Here is a 13,744-nt window from a genome sequence, read left to right on the forward strand (position 1 = left end):
CCATCTAAAACTGATTCCCGATCAAATGAAGGCAAGACATTGGCTCAGCACTGAGCCTGGCACTCACAGGGACTTGGTCCCTCCCCAGCAATGTGAAGCCATGTGGCTTCATAAGATACACCTGTAATCAAACACCAAAATGCGTTCTTTCCACTGGCCAAGTCTAAGCTGGTTGCCCTTCTAATCTCACGATTAGAGTCCCAATAAAGACAGACAGTAAACTCCAAATACCATAAAGACAGACAGTAAACTCCAAATACCATAAAGACTATCAACTCTCCAACCTTAGAAACACTCCTTAGGATGAGCTGAATCACCCCAGGGGTGTACACGTCCTTCCAGTGATGACAGGGAGAGCCCAGTCAGCCAGCTGGGCTGGATGTCCTGCCTCCGAGAGCTGAAGTTAGGTGACATGACTCCCACCTCATATACCTTCTCACATCACCCCCATCTGCATCTGGGGCATTTCTGGACAAAGAGCCATCAACAGCACAGCCCCCTCTCCAGCTCCTTTGTGCATTGACCTCGTCCAAGGTGAGCACCTCTCCTATGAGGACAGGCTGAGACAGTTGGGGTTGTTCAGCCTGGAGAAGACAAGGCTCCAGAGAGACCTTATAGCAGCCTTCCAGTACCTGAAGGGGGACCTAAAGATGGGGAGGAACTCTTTATCAGGGAATGTAACGATAGGACAAGGGGTAACGGTTTTAAACTGAAAGAGGGGAGATTTAGATTAGGTGTTAGGAATAAATTCTTTACTGTGAGGGTGGTAAGGCACTGGAACAGGTTGCTCAGAGAAGCTGTGGATGCCCCATCCCTGGAAGTGTTCAAGGCCAGGTTGGATGGGGCTTTGGGCAGCCTGGTCTACTGGGAGGTGTCCCTGCCCATGGCAGGGGGTTGGAACTAGATGATCTTTAAGGTCCCTTCCAACCCGAACCATTATGACTCTATGATTCTATGAAATACTGCTTGCTGGGCTGAGATCACACTGCTTGTTTCAATAAAAGTGGTGCTGCAGGAGAATGGGTTTTTATCCTATTCCCATGCCACTAAGCCTGGATTTCAGCCATGATCTTCATAGCCTGGATTTCAAGTGATCATGGCTGTTGTCACCTTGCTGCCACTGTCCTACAGGTTACTTCAAATGTGTCAGAGAATGACAGAATCACTGAGGTTGGAAGTGACCTCTGGAGGTTATCAGGTCCTCGCCCAGCTCTAAGGAGGTCCAGTTACAGCAAGCTGATCAGGACCATGATGAGTTTGAACATCTCCAAGGACAGAGACACTACGACATCTCTGGGCAACCTGTGCCAGTGTTTGACCACTCTCGTGGTGCCGACCTGATGCCTTATATCTAAACAGAGTTTCCTGCGCTGACTCTCATGCTTTCACCTTGCACCTTCCAGAAAGGTCTGGCTTCAGATTCCCTATTACCTCCCATAGGCCAGTTATAGACAGAAATTAGATCTCTCCATTGCCTTCTCCTCCTGTGACTGAATAACCTCAGCTCTCTCATGATCTCCTGGTACTTCATGTGCTCTAGTCATCTTGGTGACCCTGCAGCAGGCTCTCTCCAGTCCATCAGTCCCCCAACACTTGTGTCTCTGTAGCAGTGCTCCCCTCCCTGGCTTCATTCCTCCCCTGAGGGAAGGGCAACCTTCCACGTGGGTCCCACAAGAAGCACACGCAGTAAGCACAGGACTGAGAGCACCACTGGTGTCCAGGTTCCTGCAGCGCCCAAGCACCAGGGGGTAAAACCCAGTATTTCAGGCTAGCAGGGAAGAAGGAGACACCTTGTCACCCTTGTTGTGAGAGCAGAAGCAGCGCAACAGGGTTTGCAATGCCACAAACTGCCACTTACGCGAGAAAACTTAGCATGGGATCTGAGTATCTAGGCAGTCCCCCAAACTGCTATGCCTATTTTACAGATATAGAAACAAAGAAGGAGGAGACTAAGAGCTGTCTCACAGAAAGCCTTCAAAGATCAGGAGACTTGACTGCTGGGCACGCAGCGTGCTGCCCTTGAGCTGCCTCGGGGAATCACGCGGAGATTTTAGAGCATTCCAGGTCAGGTCACTGTCTCTGATATAGGAAGATGAGGCTTATGCCGAGGACGTGTACTGAAAATGTATCCGCAAATGACACAGTGACTCTGCATTCAGGAAGTGTCACTAGGCACGGGAATTGGGGAATTTAGGAAAAGCCCCCCTGCCTGTGAAAGATTTGGCATGTGGAAGACAGAGAGCACAAAGGGCTGGGGGTGCCTTCGTGTACGCGGAGCCCTGATGGCACCACGCAGTTCGCAGGGCTGATCGAGCGGCACCCAGCTGGGGGCTGACCCCGGGAGAGATCAGGGGTTGCCTCACGCCTCCACAGAGCCTGGTGGCACCATTTAGCAAGGGTGCCCCAAGCGCAGCCGTGTGATACGGGAGTAACTCCTCATCCCCGCCACGCTCCCCCCGGCACACAGACACGCGTCCCCGTGCCCAGCCTGCCCACCACGCAGGAGCCATCGCAGCAGCCTGGGCTTGCAATAGGCTCCGAAGTGGAAGAAACTGTTTTCTCAGCATTTTATTTCAACTAATGTGCTCAGGCTAGTATCACACTGTGCTATTAACGCTGCCCCGGTTTGTAATTCTGCTTTCATGTTGGCTCCATTTTTCTCTTTTTAATACCCCTATCTAGCCTCCTGGTTCCTAAATGTGGGACCTATTTTTCTGTCTGCTGTAGCAGAAAGAGCTAATTTGGTCCTTCTGTGTATAAGCAACAGGACTGGGAAGTGGAATAGAAGGCGATTTTATCTCTGTGTACGTCCTTGGTCAGATTGACACTAGAATACTGCATCCTGCTGAGGTGCCATATTTTAAAGAGGACATCAAAAAATTGGAGCGGGTGAAGAAAAGAGCCATAAAAAATGGTTTGAGAGCTGAAGAAAACCACTTACAAGGAGAGACTTCTAGAGGTCAGCCTCTGTAACTTGTCAGAAAGAAAACCGAGAAGTGATTTGATGATGTGTATAAGTACATGTGTGGAGAGAAAATACGGGATGCTAAGGGGGTACTAAAAATTTAGTCTGAGAAAGGCACACAGATAGACAGTGATGGGCACCAGAGAACACGCTGAGCTGAATTAGAAATCAGGCGTACTTTTTAACCACAAGGATGTTAACCTTCAGAAGGAAATTGCAAAGTGAGTGATGGGTACTGCATTTCTCCAAGTGTTTGAGACACGTTTGGGCGCTAATTCTGCATGTCAGGATAGAAGCGGGGATCACTGGGGGATGGAAATCAAGGGGAGTTTGCCTGCATACAAACTGGGAGGTGACAGAATCCAGCTTCACAGAAACAGAATTCCACATTTCATTTCATATGCCTTTTTTCCTGGTTGCGCATCACGTTCTTGGACAAAATCCTCAGGGAAGCAACCCACTCCCCTAATGTATTTAATAAATTGTTAGTAAGGTAAGTGGTCACTTTTAAGGCCGGGGAGGGAGAACTGGGGCTCTCAGACACAGAGGGGAATGAGGATGGATGCTGTGAGACTGCTCCCATGTGAACACCATCAGGAGCGTGCAGCCAGGGGCAGAACGCCGGTGCCCCGGACAGACCCAGTATCTCCACTCAGCCACACTCCGGCCGGCATGGTCGTACCTAGGGATGCTCATCCCACCTGGTGAGAAAAATGTCATCAGGCTCCTGAAACTGAGCATTTCCCACTGTGTCTGCAGTGGGTTTCCCTCTGCCTTACCCACAGCAGACACCGAGAAAGATATACTGTCCCCCTCTTTACAAATTTTCAGGATACCTTCCTTTTCAGATTTTTATTTTTTTTTTATTTGAAAAATACATTTGAAAAAGTAGATTTTTTTTTTAAAAAATGACAGGTTAACCCCCCTTTAAATATTCTTCATTGAAATGTAGCGACCCTTATTCTGAGCACCCTCCTCCACAGACCATGTTTCTCTGTACCTCTTCTGCTTCTTGCTGCCTTTCTGTGGAGGCCCTGAGGTCCCTCGTGTTCTCTTAACCGCAGTGCCAGGACCGGGGACAGACGGCCAGGGGACGAGGACAAGAGGCCCCTTCTTCCAGCAGGAGAGCAGGACGCCGGTCCCTCACGCCCGGCTGGCGATCCCCTGAGACACCCAGACCCTGCGCTGCTGCTGCTCAAGTCGCTTCCCCATCCTGCACATGTACACTTCATAAATATATCCCCAATTACACAACTCCCCATTAGTAAACACGGACCTTTTAAACGGCTCCTACACGTCTGCATCAGAAAAATAACATGTCAGAAAGCCGCAAAAAGAAACTTCCAATTAAGCTCAGTTTGTAAATCATCTGCGGTTTCTAAACAAGCCTGGCGCGTACACATTCCTCCTGGGTTTTCTCCCGGTGGATATTTGCAGTCAGCGCGTTTGCACACAAACTTTTGCAGTTGCTTTAAAGTTAAAGCTGCTCAGAGCGAGCACCGCATGCCCTGAGCCCAGCCCCGAGGACGGGAACCGCATCCAGCCCCCAGCCAGAGCTGCTAGACGCACAAACCGAAAGCTGCTGGGCATGTAAAGCAACTATTAAGCTACTTCTAGCTCTTAAAACTTCCTCAAGGGCTTATGAATCTCGAAAGCAGTTCGAACCCTTTCTTTGCCCAATGATTTCTTGCTCTCTTAAGGACGTATTTCTGCAGATGGCCGCATTCGGGAGGTTTCTCTTGGCTCAAGGAGTCAAGTGGTCTTCAAGAATTCAGAGCTCAGCAGGACCTGGAATCCCTTCCAGCTGAGCTTTTGTGCTCTGCAGCCTCTGCGCAGCTTAAGAAATTTCAGTATTTACCAATCTGGTGCAAGCACCGCATCCCAAGGAACCCTAAATCGACGGGGTTATAAGCTCCATGTACGTGGTGTATAAAACCCCATTTGAGGGATTTGTGCTGGCTGAGCAAGCGGGTTCTGCGCACTCGATAGCTGCATATTCCTCTCTGTACAGGAAAATTACATGGAAAACTCTGAGGCTTAAATAAAAAACAAGGCTTAAATGTAAATTCATAATGGGTCTTGAGAGACTGGAGGAGATATTGAAACGTTTTGTAGTGTGCTAAACTCATTCTCAAGGAAAAAATGAAGTTCTCTCAAGGTAAAACTGCACGTGAAGAGCAGAGCTTCCCAGAGACACAAGTGGTCCAGCTTTGTGCCATGTAGCAATAGCAGCTGGAAAATCCTGGTGGGAGCAGAAATCCTTCAGGAAGCTTAGCCAGGAGATACATTTCCTGGCTCTTCGAGAGTGAATGGAAATGGTCCCCGCTTCATCTTCACAAAGAGCAGGTAAAGCCCTGCCCAGCTGCCTGCGCCCCACAGTGCCCCAGTTGGCCCCGGGAGCCGCCTGGCCAGGCAACACGCCATCCCATGGCAGTGCTCTGGACAGCTTCCTTCAGCAAAAGCTGTGTTTGATCTCAGCCTCTTGGAGAACACCATCCATAGGTCTGCTAACAGGCACTGGGGACAGCAACAAACCATCAGTACACCCTGTCCACGTCCATGGTGGATCTCCCATCATTGCCCTTGCCTCTTTGCCCATGTTGGCTTGTCTCACTGGTGTCCTGGGTTTCCCATTCAGGCTGGGGTGTCCACTCCCTGTGTGCCTGTCCCACACCACACATAACCAGGTCACTCATCTGCCATAGGTCTCTGAGGAGATGCTGTGAAGATCTTCTTAGCAACACCCCTGTAACAAGACCCTCTTCCCCCTCCTTGATAAGACTGAGGTTGGTGGGTTTGTGCCTTCTCCCACTGTGGGGCAAGACGGGTGGGAGCGGGCAGCCTGGCAAGAAGCATGTATTCCAGGAGGAGAGCCAGAAATATTTTTGATCCCCAGCAAGTGACATCTTTTCATCCTCCTCGATGCCTCCAACTGCCCGTTATCTGGCAGCAGCAGCGTTTCCTTTGTGTTCCCCTTTCTCCTCAAAGCATGTCCCATGTGGCAAGGAGCAGGCAAAACCCCAGTGCTGCACAGCAGGCCATGGACCCTTGGCTTCCTCTTCCATGGCATGGCTTTAAGAGACACAGCAAAGGCACTCCTCGTCAGGGACTCCCGCTGCAGCCCCCCACCATATGCAGCTAATTCCTCCCCCGGCTTCAGTCTTCCCTTGTATCCTGAGCTTTTGGCACAGGGATTGATCTTGTGGGTGACAGCCCTGGTGTTGAAGGTTTCGCAGTGAGTTAGAAGAGAGGGCCTGGGAAAATACAAATAATGAGCCTTAAGAAAAGAATCAGTCCATAGACCAAGCGGCATTATTTCATTCCCAGCAGCTCACTCGGCAGCTCTGATGTCCCTGCTGGTGGCCAGCTTTAATTTCCATCTTGGACTTGCTGAACACGGTTGGGAGGAAGCCAAAAGGCTGAAAGCCTTCATGCCTTGGGGGATCCCAGTAGGTTTGCTGCAGGACATTTTCCTCCAGTGTTAGCTCAGAAGAGATCCTCCAGTGTTACCCCACAGACACCTCGCTCTAGCACAGTACAGGGGCACCCACGCAGCCGGCTGAGCCAGTGGACTTTGGTGGGGGCTGTACGCAGGCTTTATCGGTATTCACTGGGCAGGACCAGAGGATCACTGGCACAGGAAAGGGAAGGGAAGATACCACATCTCCTTCAGAGATGGGTTTGCATTGCCAGGAGAAGATGGGTGGAAGCGGGCAGCCTGGCAATAAACACGTTTCCAGCACTCTTCTGAATCAACTTCAAGCCTCTTCTAAGAGACCAAAGTCCAGTGTGCTGCAAGGAGAGGCAAGGGGGCAACCAATGCTCTGCAGCAGCAAGGGGGTTTCTGGGGTGAATTACCTTGCCCCAGCTGCACAGCACGACCACCTAACCGAGCAGGAGAAGGTGAGGGCATCTGTGTCCTTCTGCAATCCAAATCTAGAGATTGGTTTTACCATGCGTTAGCAAAACTCACCAGCTGTGAGAAACCACAATTTAACCACCAAAGCCATATAAACTGTTGTCTCAGAGCGTAGACCACAATCAGAGCACACTCATCATCTCCCTTTTAGTGCATTTGGTGTAAGTAACAGCATTTCCAATCACCTTCTCTAGGAGCGCCCTCAGCCCTGTGCAGGGTAGATCTCCTTGAAAATGAGCTGGGTGACCTGGGAAGACCTGGCCATTTTCATGCAGCTCCTCAAGCACATCACTTGGCACCTCCTCTCCTGAACCCTCATCCCCTTTGCCAGGCTGAACGAGAAGACATGAGAACCCAAGTGATTTTTATGCTAGTTGGAGCACAAGTGCAGCCTGCCTATATCCTGACAAAATTCCACAGCTTGAGAGGAAGGAGCCAAAAGTTACGTATCAGAGGGAAAAAAGGCTTCCCAGCCTCACAGGCAACCAGAAGGAGCCATGCAGGACAGATTTATAAAATAAAGCAAAGAAACACCTCTTTCCAGCACCCCCTTGTCCCTTGTCCTCCCCTCCTGAGGCTCAGATTTGTTAGTTTTGTTTAAGGAAGGAGCAGACGTGGGCACTGCAGAGTAGTGTCAGGAAGCCGCTTGCTGACCCTGGCTGGACCACACTACCTGTGAAAGCCAGGCTGTCCCCCAGCCTTCCCACTGCCCAGCGTATCTGCACAGGAGATCCACTGGCAACTGTTGGGCAGGAGTGGTCCAAGGGAAGATGACTGTGTTTCGGTGTCTGAGGGATGCAGTGGTCTGAGGGAAAGATGCTGCAGAAATTATGAAAGGAAGCATCTGCACAACAGCCAGAGCTAGGGATGTTCAGCCTTCCTTGGGCCCTTGTTAACTCTCAAGTTTCCCATGCCAACCTCTCCCCTGCTAAAGGAAGTACCCCTCTGCTGCCTCCTGGCAGATCCTGCCTAATTAGTACCAATATCTATGGGTCCCCTGTGAAAAAAGTCTCTGTCACGTCTCATTTTCCCCCACTCATGTCGTTTGCCAGGAGGGGCTAGGATGAAGGTGCACAGCCTTGGTGTTTCCATGCTACCAACTGAGTCTCACTACTATGAGTGTGCTGGTCCCACTTGGCCAGGCTGGGCTAACCTTGGTTCGGGAAAAACTAAAACCTAGTTTTAGTTTGCAGGGAGTGATGAGGGGGTTTAACCATCCACAAAGGAGAACTGCATTGAGACAGGGCTTAGTATCGACTTAGATACCAGGGTGGTCAAGGGTGCGTGTGCTCTGTGTCTGCACCCAAGACACTGAGGGACCACGGGACATGTGAAGGTAGGTGACCACCAGGCTGCAATGCTGGTGGGACAGCAGCACTGTCAAGGGGCGAGGGGCACCGAAGAGATACAGACCAACACAGACAGGTTCTTCCCACCCAAAATCCATCATCTAAACTGCTTCGCCTTGACTCACTCTATGATAAATGGCACTCTGGAGGGCCCACTCATCTGATCCTGAAGAAGGCATCTTAGATGTATCAGATAACTCTCATCCTAAGCTTGCCTGTTTCACTCCACCAACTCTATGGGGAGGTGACCAGCTCAGACACAAATATCTGCAATTGGGCAAGAGGAGATACAAACTCAGCCCCGTAAAGCAGCCATGGATCCTAACTCAGGCAGTTGCACCACCACCCCAAGACTCACTCCAGCAGCAGGAACTCCTACCATCAGTCCTACACCATCCCATCCCACAGTCCTTCCCCAGTTGTGTTCAACGCGGTCTCAAGCAAGCGTGACTCCCCTTTGGGAAGCATGCGGTGGGCTCTGTCAAATGCGTCCAGACACAAGTTTGTTCCTGCCCATTACCAAATCCAGCCAACCATTTTTTTCTTAAGTGTGACACAATTTCTTCTTAAAACTGCTCTGTACTATCAGAGGAAAATTCTGGCCAGGCTGCCTGCACGTAACTCCTAGCAGAAGGTCTGAGAGCTGAAACAAGTTATAAAAGACCCCTAGCTGGAAGAAGTCTTTGAGAAGCAGAGTTGCTGGGTCTCTAATGAGAGGCAAAGCCTTCATGTTAGCATTGGAGTGAAGCTGTGGATGTCTACACGCAGCCGCTGAGGGCTGCTGGCACACCCACACACAGTCCCAGCAGAGCAACACGACTGAAAAACCACGAAACTATCTCTGTCACCAAGGAGCAGAAGCGCAATAGCTTTATTCCCACCTTGGCTGTAACATCCACCACCAGGTATGAAGGGAATCTGCTGAACAGACTCAGTCTAAATGGGTTCATTTTTCACACAATCGGGTTTCTGGTGCCAAAAGCTTAACAGGTCCCTTTGGGAGGCTGCAGTTTGGTTTTGTTTCTGGACACCTCAAGAGGAAGGAGCATGCCCTGAAGAACCATGTACCAGCAGGATCCTGCACAGAGCAGCAGGGTACTCATGGCACTGGGGACCTGAGTGTGAGCGCCAGGATAACTCAGGCCCAGCAGGACTCTGCATACACAGGAGAACGTCTGAGATAGGGAGACTGGCAGAGGGAGATGTGATCCATCCCTGCACTCCGTAGTCACACTCATCCCTAGTTGCTGGTGGCCATGCCAGCCCTGGAGCTTGTTAGCTGGTCCCAAGTCTCTCCTTCCCCTTTGTCTGGGCAGCATCCAAATATCCCGAGAAACGCTGTGGTCTCAAACCGTGTGGGTGCACCTAGCTGCATCCCCTGTGAACAGAATTCACAGATCTTTTCTCGTGCCATTCCCTGGATTGCTCCTGCATCTTCCCCCCTTCCCTGTGTATCCCACTGCCTACCATCGTCTCAGTTATCTAATGAGTCCTCGTTGCTGTGCAACAATACAGCTCAGCCTTCTGCCCTCCCAGAGGTTATACTACGAAATACTTGGTTTATTCGTTTGATTACAGCCACATACCATGATAGCAGTTTCTTTTTTTCCCTGCCTTACCGGGTAATTTGCCATATGCAGCTTACGGATCCATCGTGTACACTTCTGGTGATCTGTGTTAAAAAACCAATCAGGCTCAGGTGGAAAGAAAGGTTGCTGAAGAGGATCTGTCTCATAAAAGAGACCGAAGGAGCTTGTACAGTCTAACAAAGCGCAAGGTGTTGCTTTATATGATGACTCTATAAATACATTCCAGGATGTAGGATAAATGTCAGGGAGTAAGAACTATTCGTTAGAAGATGACATTAGCACAAGATCAGATGGATACAAATCAAGTGGGAACTTATTTAGATTGGAAACTAGCAGAAAGTTTCCAAATCATCTGTGAGAACACAAAACATCTGGATATGCCACAGAGCTGGAAAAGGCCTCCTGGGTCACTGGCTGTGGCAGGCTCCACTCCATCTTATAACGGATTAGTTTTTCATTTGTTCCTTTGTTTTAAAATAAGTTTTTTGCTCTTCTCCCATCCACGTCCGTATTGCATGCCTGGGGGAGTGCTTTTCCCTCTCCTCACCATCCATTTCCCTTGCTGGGACAGGGTGGGCACACCGGGATGCAGCCCGGCATGGTGTCCTACCCCACCGCTGCCTGACCTTCTCCTCAAGCATCTCCCCAGCCGAAGCGGTTTGCTCTCACACGATGGCTTGGGGCTGTGTCTTGCCAAAGCACAGCTGCCTTGGCGGGTGAGGGAGGTGAGTGCGGACGGGGCGCCAAGCATTTGCTTAAGCTGGGCAGGTTCCCAGCTTAAATAAATCTAAATTCCCAGGATCTAGAGCCGAGGGGACAGCTGCCTGCCCCGCTCCCCGCAGGCTGAGGCGTGTGGATCCATCATGCAGGGGAGGAGCACGCGAATCACAGCTCTCAGCTCCTCGCGAGGGGGGAAGGAGCCCGGTCCCCCAGCACCGTGGTAGAAATGTCTAATTAGATACAACAGAGGGATAGATATGCATACTCAGGGACCCTTCTACACAAGCATAAATTAAGGAAAGCCAAATATTTATTTTAAATGGCTGTGCCATATGCTGATGAAATGCTAATCTGCACAGAAAAAAAACACACTGTAAATAAACTCCCCAGAAGCACCTCTCATACACTGAGCTTCATCTTTCTGAGCAAACTAACAAGAAGAAAATAAAATCAACAGCATCCATTATAGACTCTCTTCCTTCAGAAATTCACGCAAGTTCAGGATGACATGGGCCAGTGCTTTTCAAACTATGATCCGCAGCCCCCAGGAGCACCACAGGCTATTTGTTAAGGGCCTGGAGAAAGTATTTAAGAAAAACAAACTTGCTGTGTGCGATTCACAACAGAGGGATCTTTGGCCTCAGTAGAAAACGTGCCAGGGGCTTGCAAATCAAAAGCAACTGAAAAACACTATTGTAGGCTTTAGGATCAGGAACTGGGAGTCAGAGGGACAGTTTTGTCTCCCCTACTGATCCCAGGACCTTGGGTGAGTGACTTTACCTCCACCTCTCTCCTCATCCTCCCACCACCTCAGCTCCCCAGAAGCATTTGCAGCATCTCTCCCTGTACACCCGAACGGTATCCAGCATAACAGAGCCCCAGGACCCCACAGAAACACATCACTATCGACATCCCCTTATTCCTCTAGCCCTCCAAAAACACGCTGGCCCCAGCATATCCCGAAGTTTGAAGACATTTCAAAATGGGAAGCAAATTACTAGGAAAACAAATGTGATTACCTAAAAGGCAGTTTTTGTAGAGGCCGTAACAAACGGGCCCTGGAGATTGGCATGTTTTTAAGCAGAAGGCTGGGTGGCAAAAGCCATCGGCAGCACCTGCCGTTGTCTTCCTTTGTTCACCGAGCCACTAACACCCTCTTGCAGACGTTCTCCTCACTGGCAAAGATGCAAAGACCACCATTTTTATCAACACACATATTGCAGTGTTGTCAGCAGCTCCTTAAGGTTATTCCCTTTTTCTTCTCGGTTATATTTATAAACCTGTGCAGAGTTGCTATGGTTTCTGTTACCGCCAGTCCAATTGCTATTCAGTGCAGTTCCCCTCACCTTCACCATTCCAGTGACCTTTACATCACAAGGAAGATCTCATGCCATCAGCCCGATCAATTAGATGTCACACAACATGCTGTGCAAGAATACCAACCGCTAAGCAAAAGAGGGCTCTGTGGAACCAATTCATCTGCAAAGGCTGTCTGAGAGACGGATAAACAATGGTAATTATTTCAAAACAAATTGGAACCAGAAAGCGCAACCCAGCAGTGTAACTGCTAGACAAAAAGGAAAGCCACAAAAAGAAGCAATTTTAGCTCTCAATGTCTTGGGTACTAGGTGTCTTCCTCTAGGCAAATATTTTGCTACCTTTCTTGCTCTCCAAAGTCAAGTTCAAAAAACTCTTACTTCCAAGACAGTTTCTTATACATAAATTGAACAGCTTACGCAAGGGACCGCTCACAAATGGGAGCAACACAGTTGTAATCCGGTAGTAAGAACTTCTCTCTTTTTTAGAGAATTTCTCTCTAATATTCTAAACGTTATATTTAAGTGACTTTGCACAGCCACAGTAAGCGACTTTACTGTAAAGCCAGGCAGTCAAGCGGGATGCACGACGCTGTCCTCCAAAAGCAAGCATGCCGGGAACGGGCTCAGCAACTTCATGGACCAACCAGATCATGGGATCCCCAAAACCCTCACCCGGACACTGAACAAAAATTGCATGGCTTCCCCCTGACTCAGAGAAAAACATTCCAACTACAACAAAGAAGTCACAAATACAGAAAAGCCATAAAACAGAGCTTGGACATGATATGACCCTAACTCTGGCCGTGTGGTAGGAGTAAGAACATCCCCACACTTTGCCTCTTCCTAACAAAAGCCAGAGCCTGCGGCCCTTCCTCGGCTGTTGAGGTAAGTGTTCTTGTGTTGGGCAACCAGGCTAGCCGAAACATCTCTTCCCAAATGCTTTTAATGCTAATTGGGGCCTTCTGAAGAAGGGGAAAATTGCCTGGATCTTTCCAAGACACCTAGGTGCAGACACATGTAGGAGCATGGCACTCTAGCTGATCAGAAGAGCGCTCTGTATCTCACAAAAGGAGCTCCTCTATTAGAGGTACCGAACAACCGCGTACGCGGTAAGTGGGTCAGAAGAACAGGTCACAACTGGCGTACAAAACCAGGCCGGCTTAGAAAGCAGAGAGGGTCAAAACACCCTGTGCTGTGGGAGGTGGGAACATCACCTGCTGCTGCAGCTCTGTTAGCTCGGGTTCGCGTGGAAGTCAGGCTCTGAAACACGAGTCACTGAGGCATCCGCAGCCACAGCCAAGTTTTCGCGCAGCGCTCTCATGAAACACTTAAGGTGAGCGGGGAAGAAGATCGTGTGCCACCTTCTCTGAATTGAAGCATCTCCCTGCCTTTGCTATGACCAGCTTGGGTGGCTTTATGCAGTCGGCTTTATTCCCTCAGAGGGCTACTGAGACTACTCCTGCCCAGCTCGGCTGCAGCCTGCACCTACAGCGTTGTCCGGCGGGCGGCTGGCACGGAGCGATCCCCGGCTGCCACCATGGTGCTGCCACCCACTTCTCACCAGCGTGCTGCTCCAGCACTCCCAGGCTCCCTGCTTGCTCCCCGGTAGCACTTTCACCTGCACCTTCGTCATGTTCTTGTCTGTCACTACGGATCAGAAAAAATTTCTCAGGCCACGAACCAATTCGGGGTGGTTTATTCCAAAAACAGACAAAAAAAATTTCACTATTTCCTCTGCTGCTTCCACCTCCTCGTGCCGGGATTGTACAGCTAAGTCTTTGCTCGCTTGATGGAGGGCTTCGTCACAGCACACAAGCTCTTTCATCTTTACCATGATCAGAAGAACAAGCCAGTGCACCTTTGCTATTTCACAGCCTCTTTTG

The sequence above is a fragment of the Rissa tridactyla genome, chromosome 1 (genome assembly GCF_028500815.1).
Source record: "Rissa tridactyla isolate bRisTri1 chromosome 1, bRisTri1.patW.cur.20221130, whole genome shotgun sequence".
NCBI lineage: Eukaryota > Metazoa > Chordata > Aves > Charadriiformes > Laridae > Rissa > Rissa tridactyla.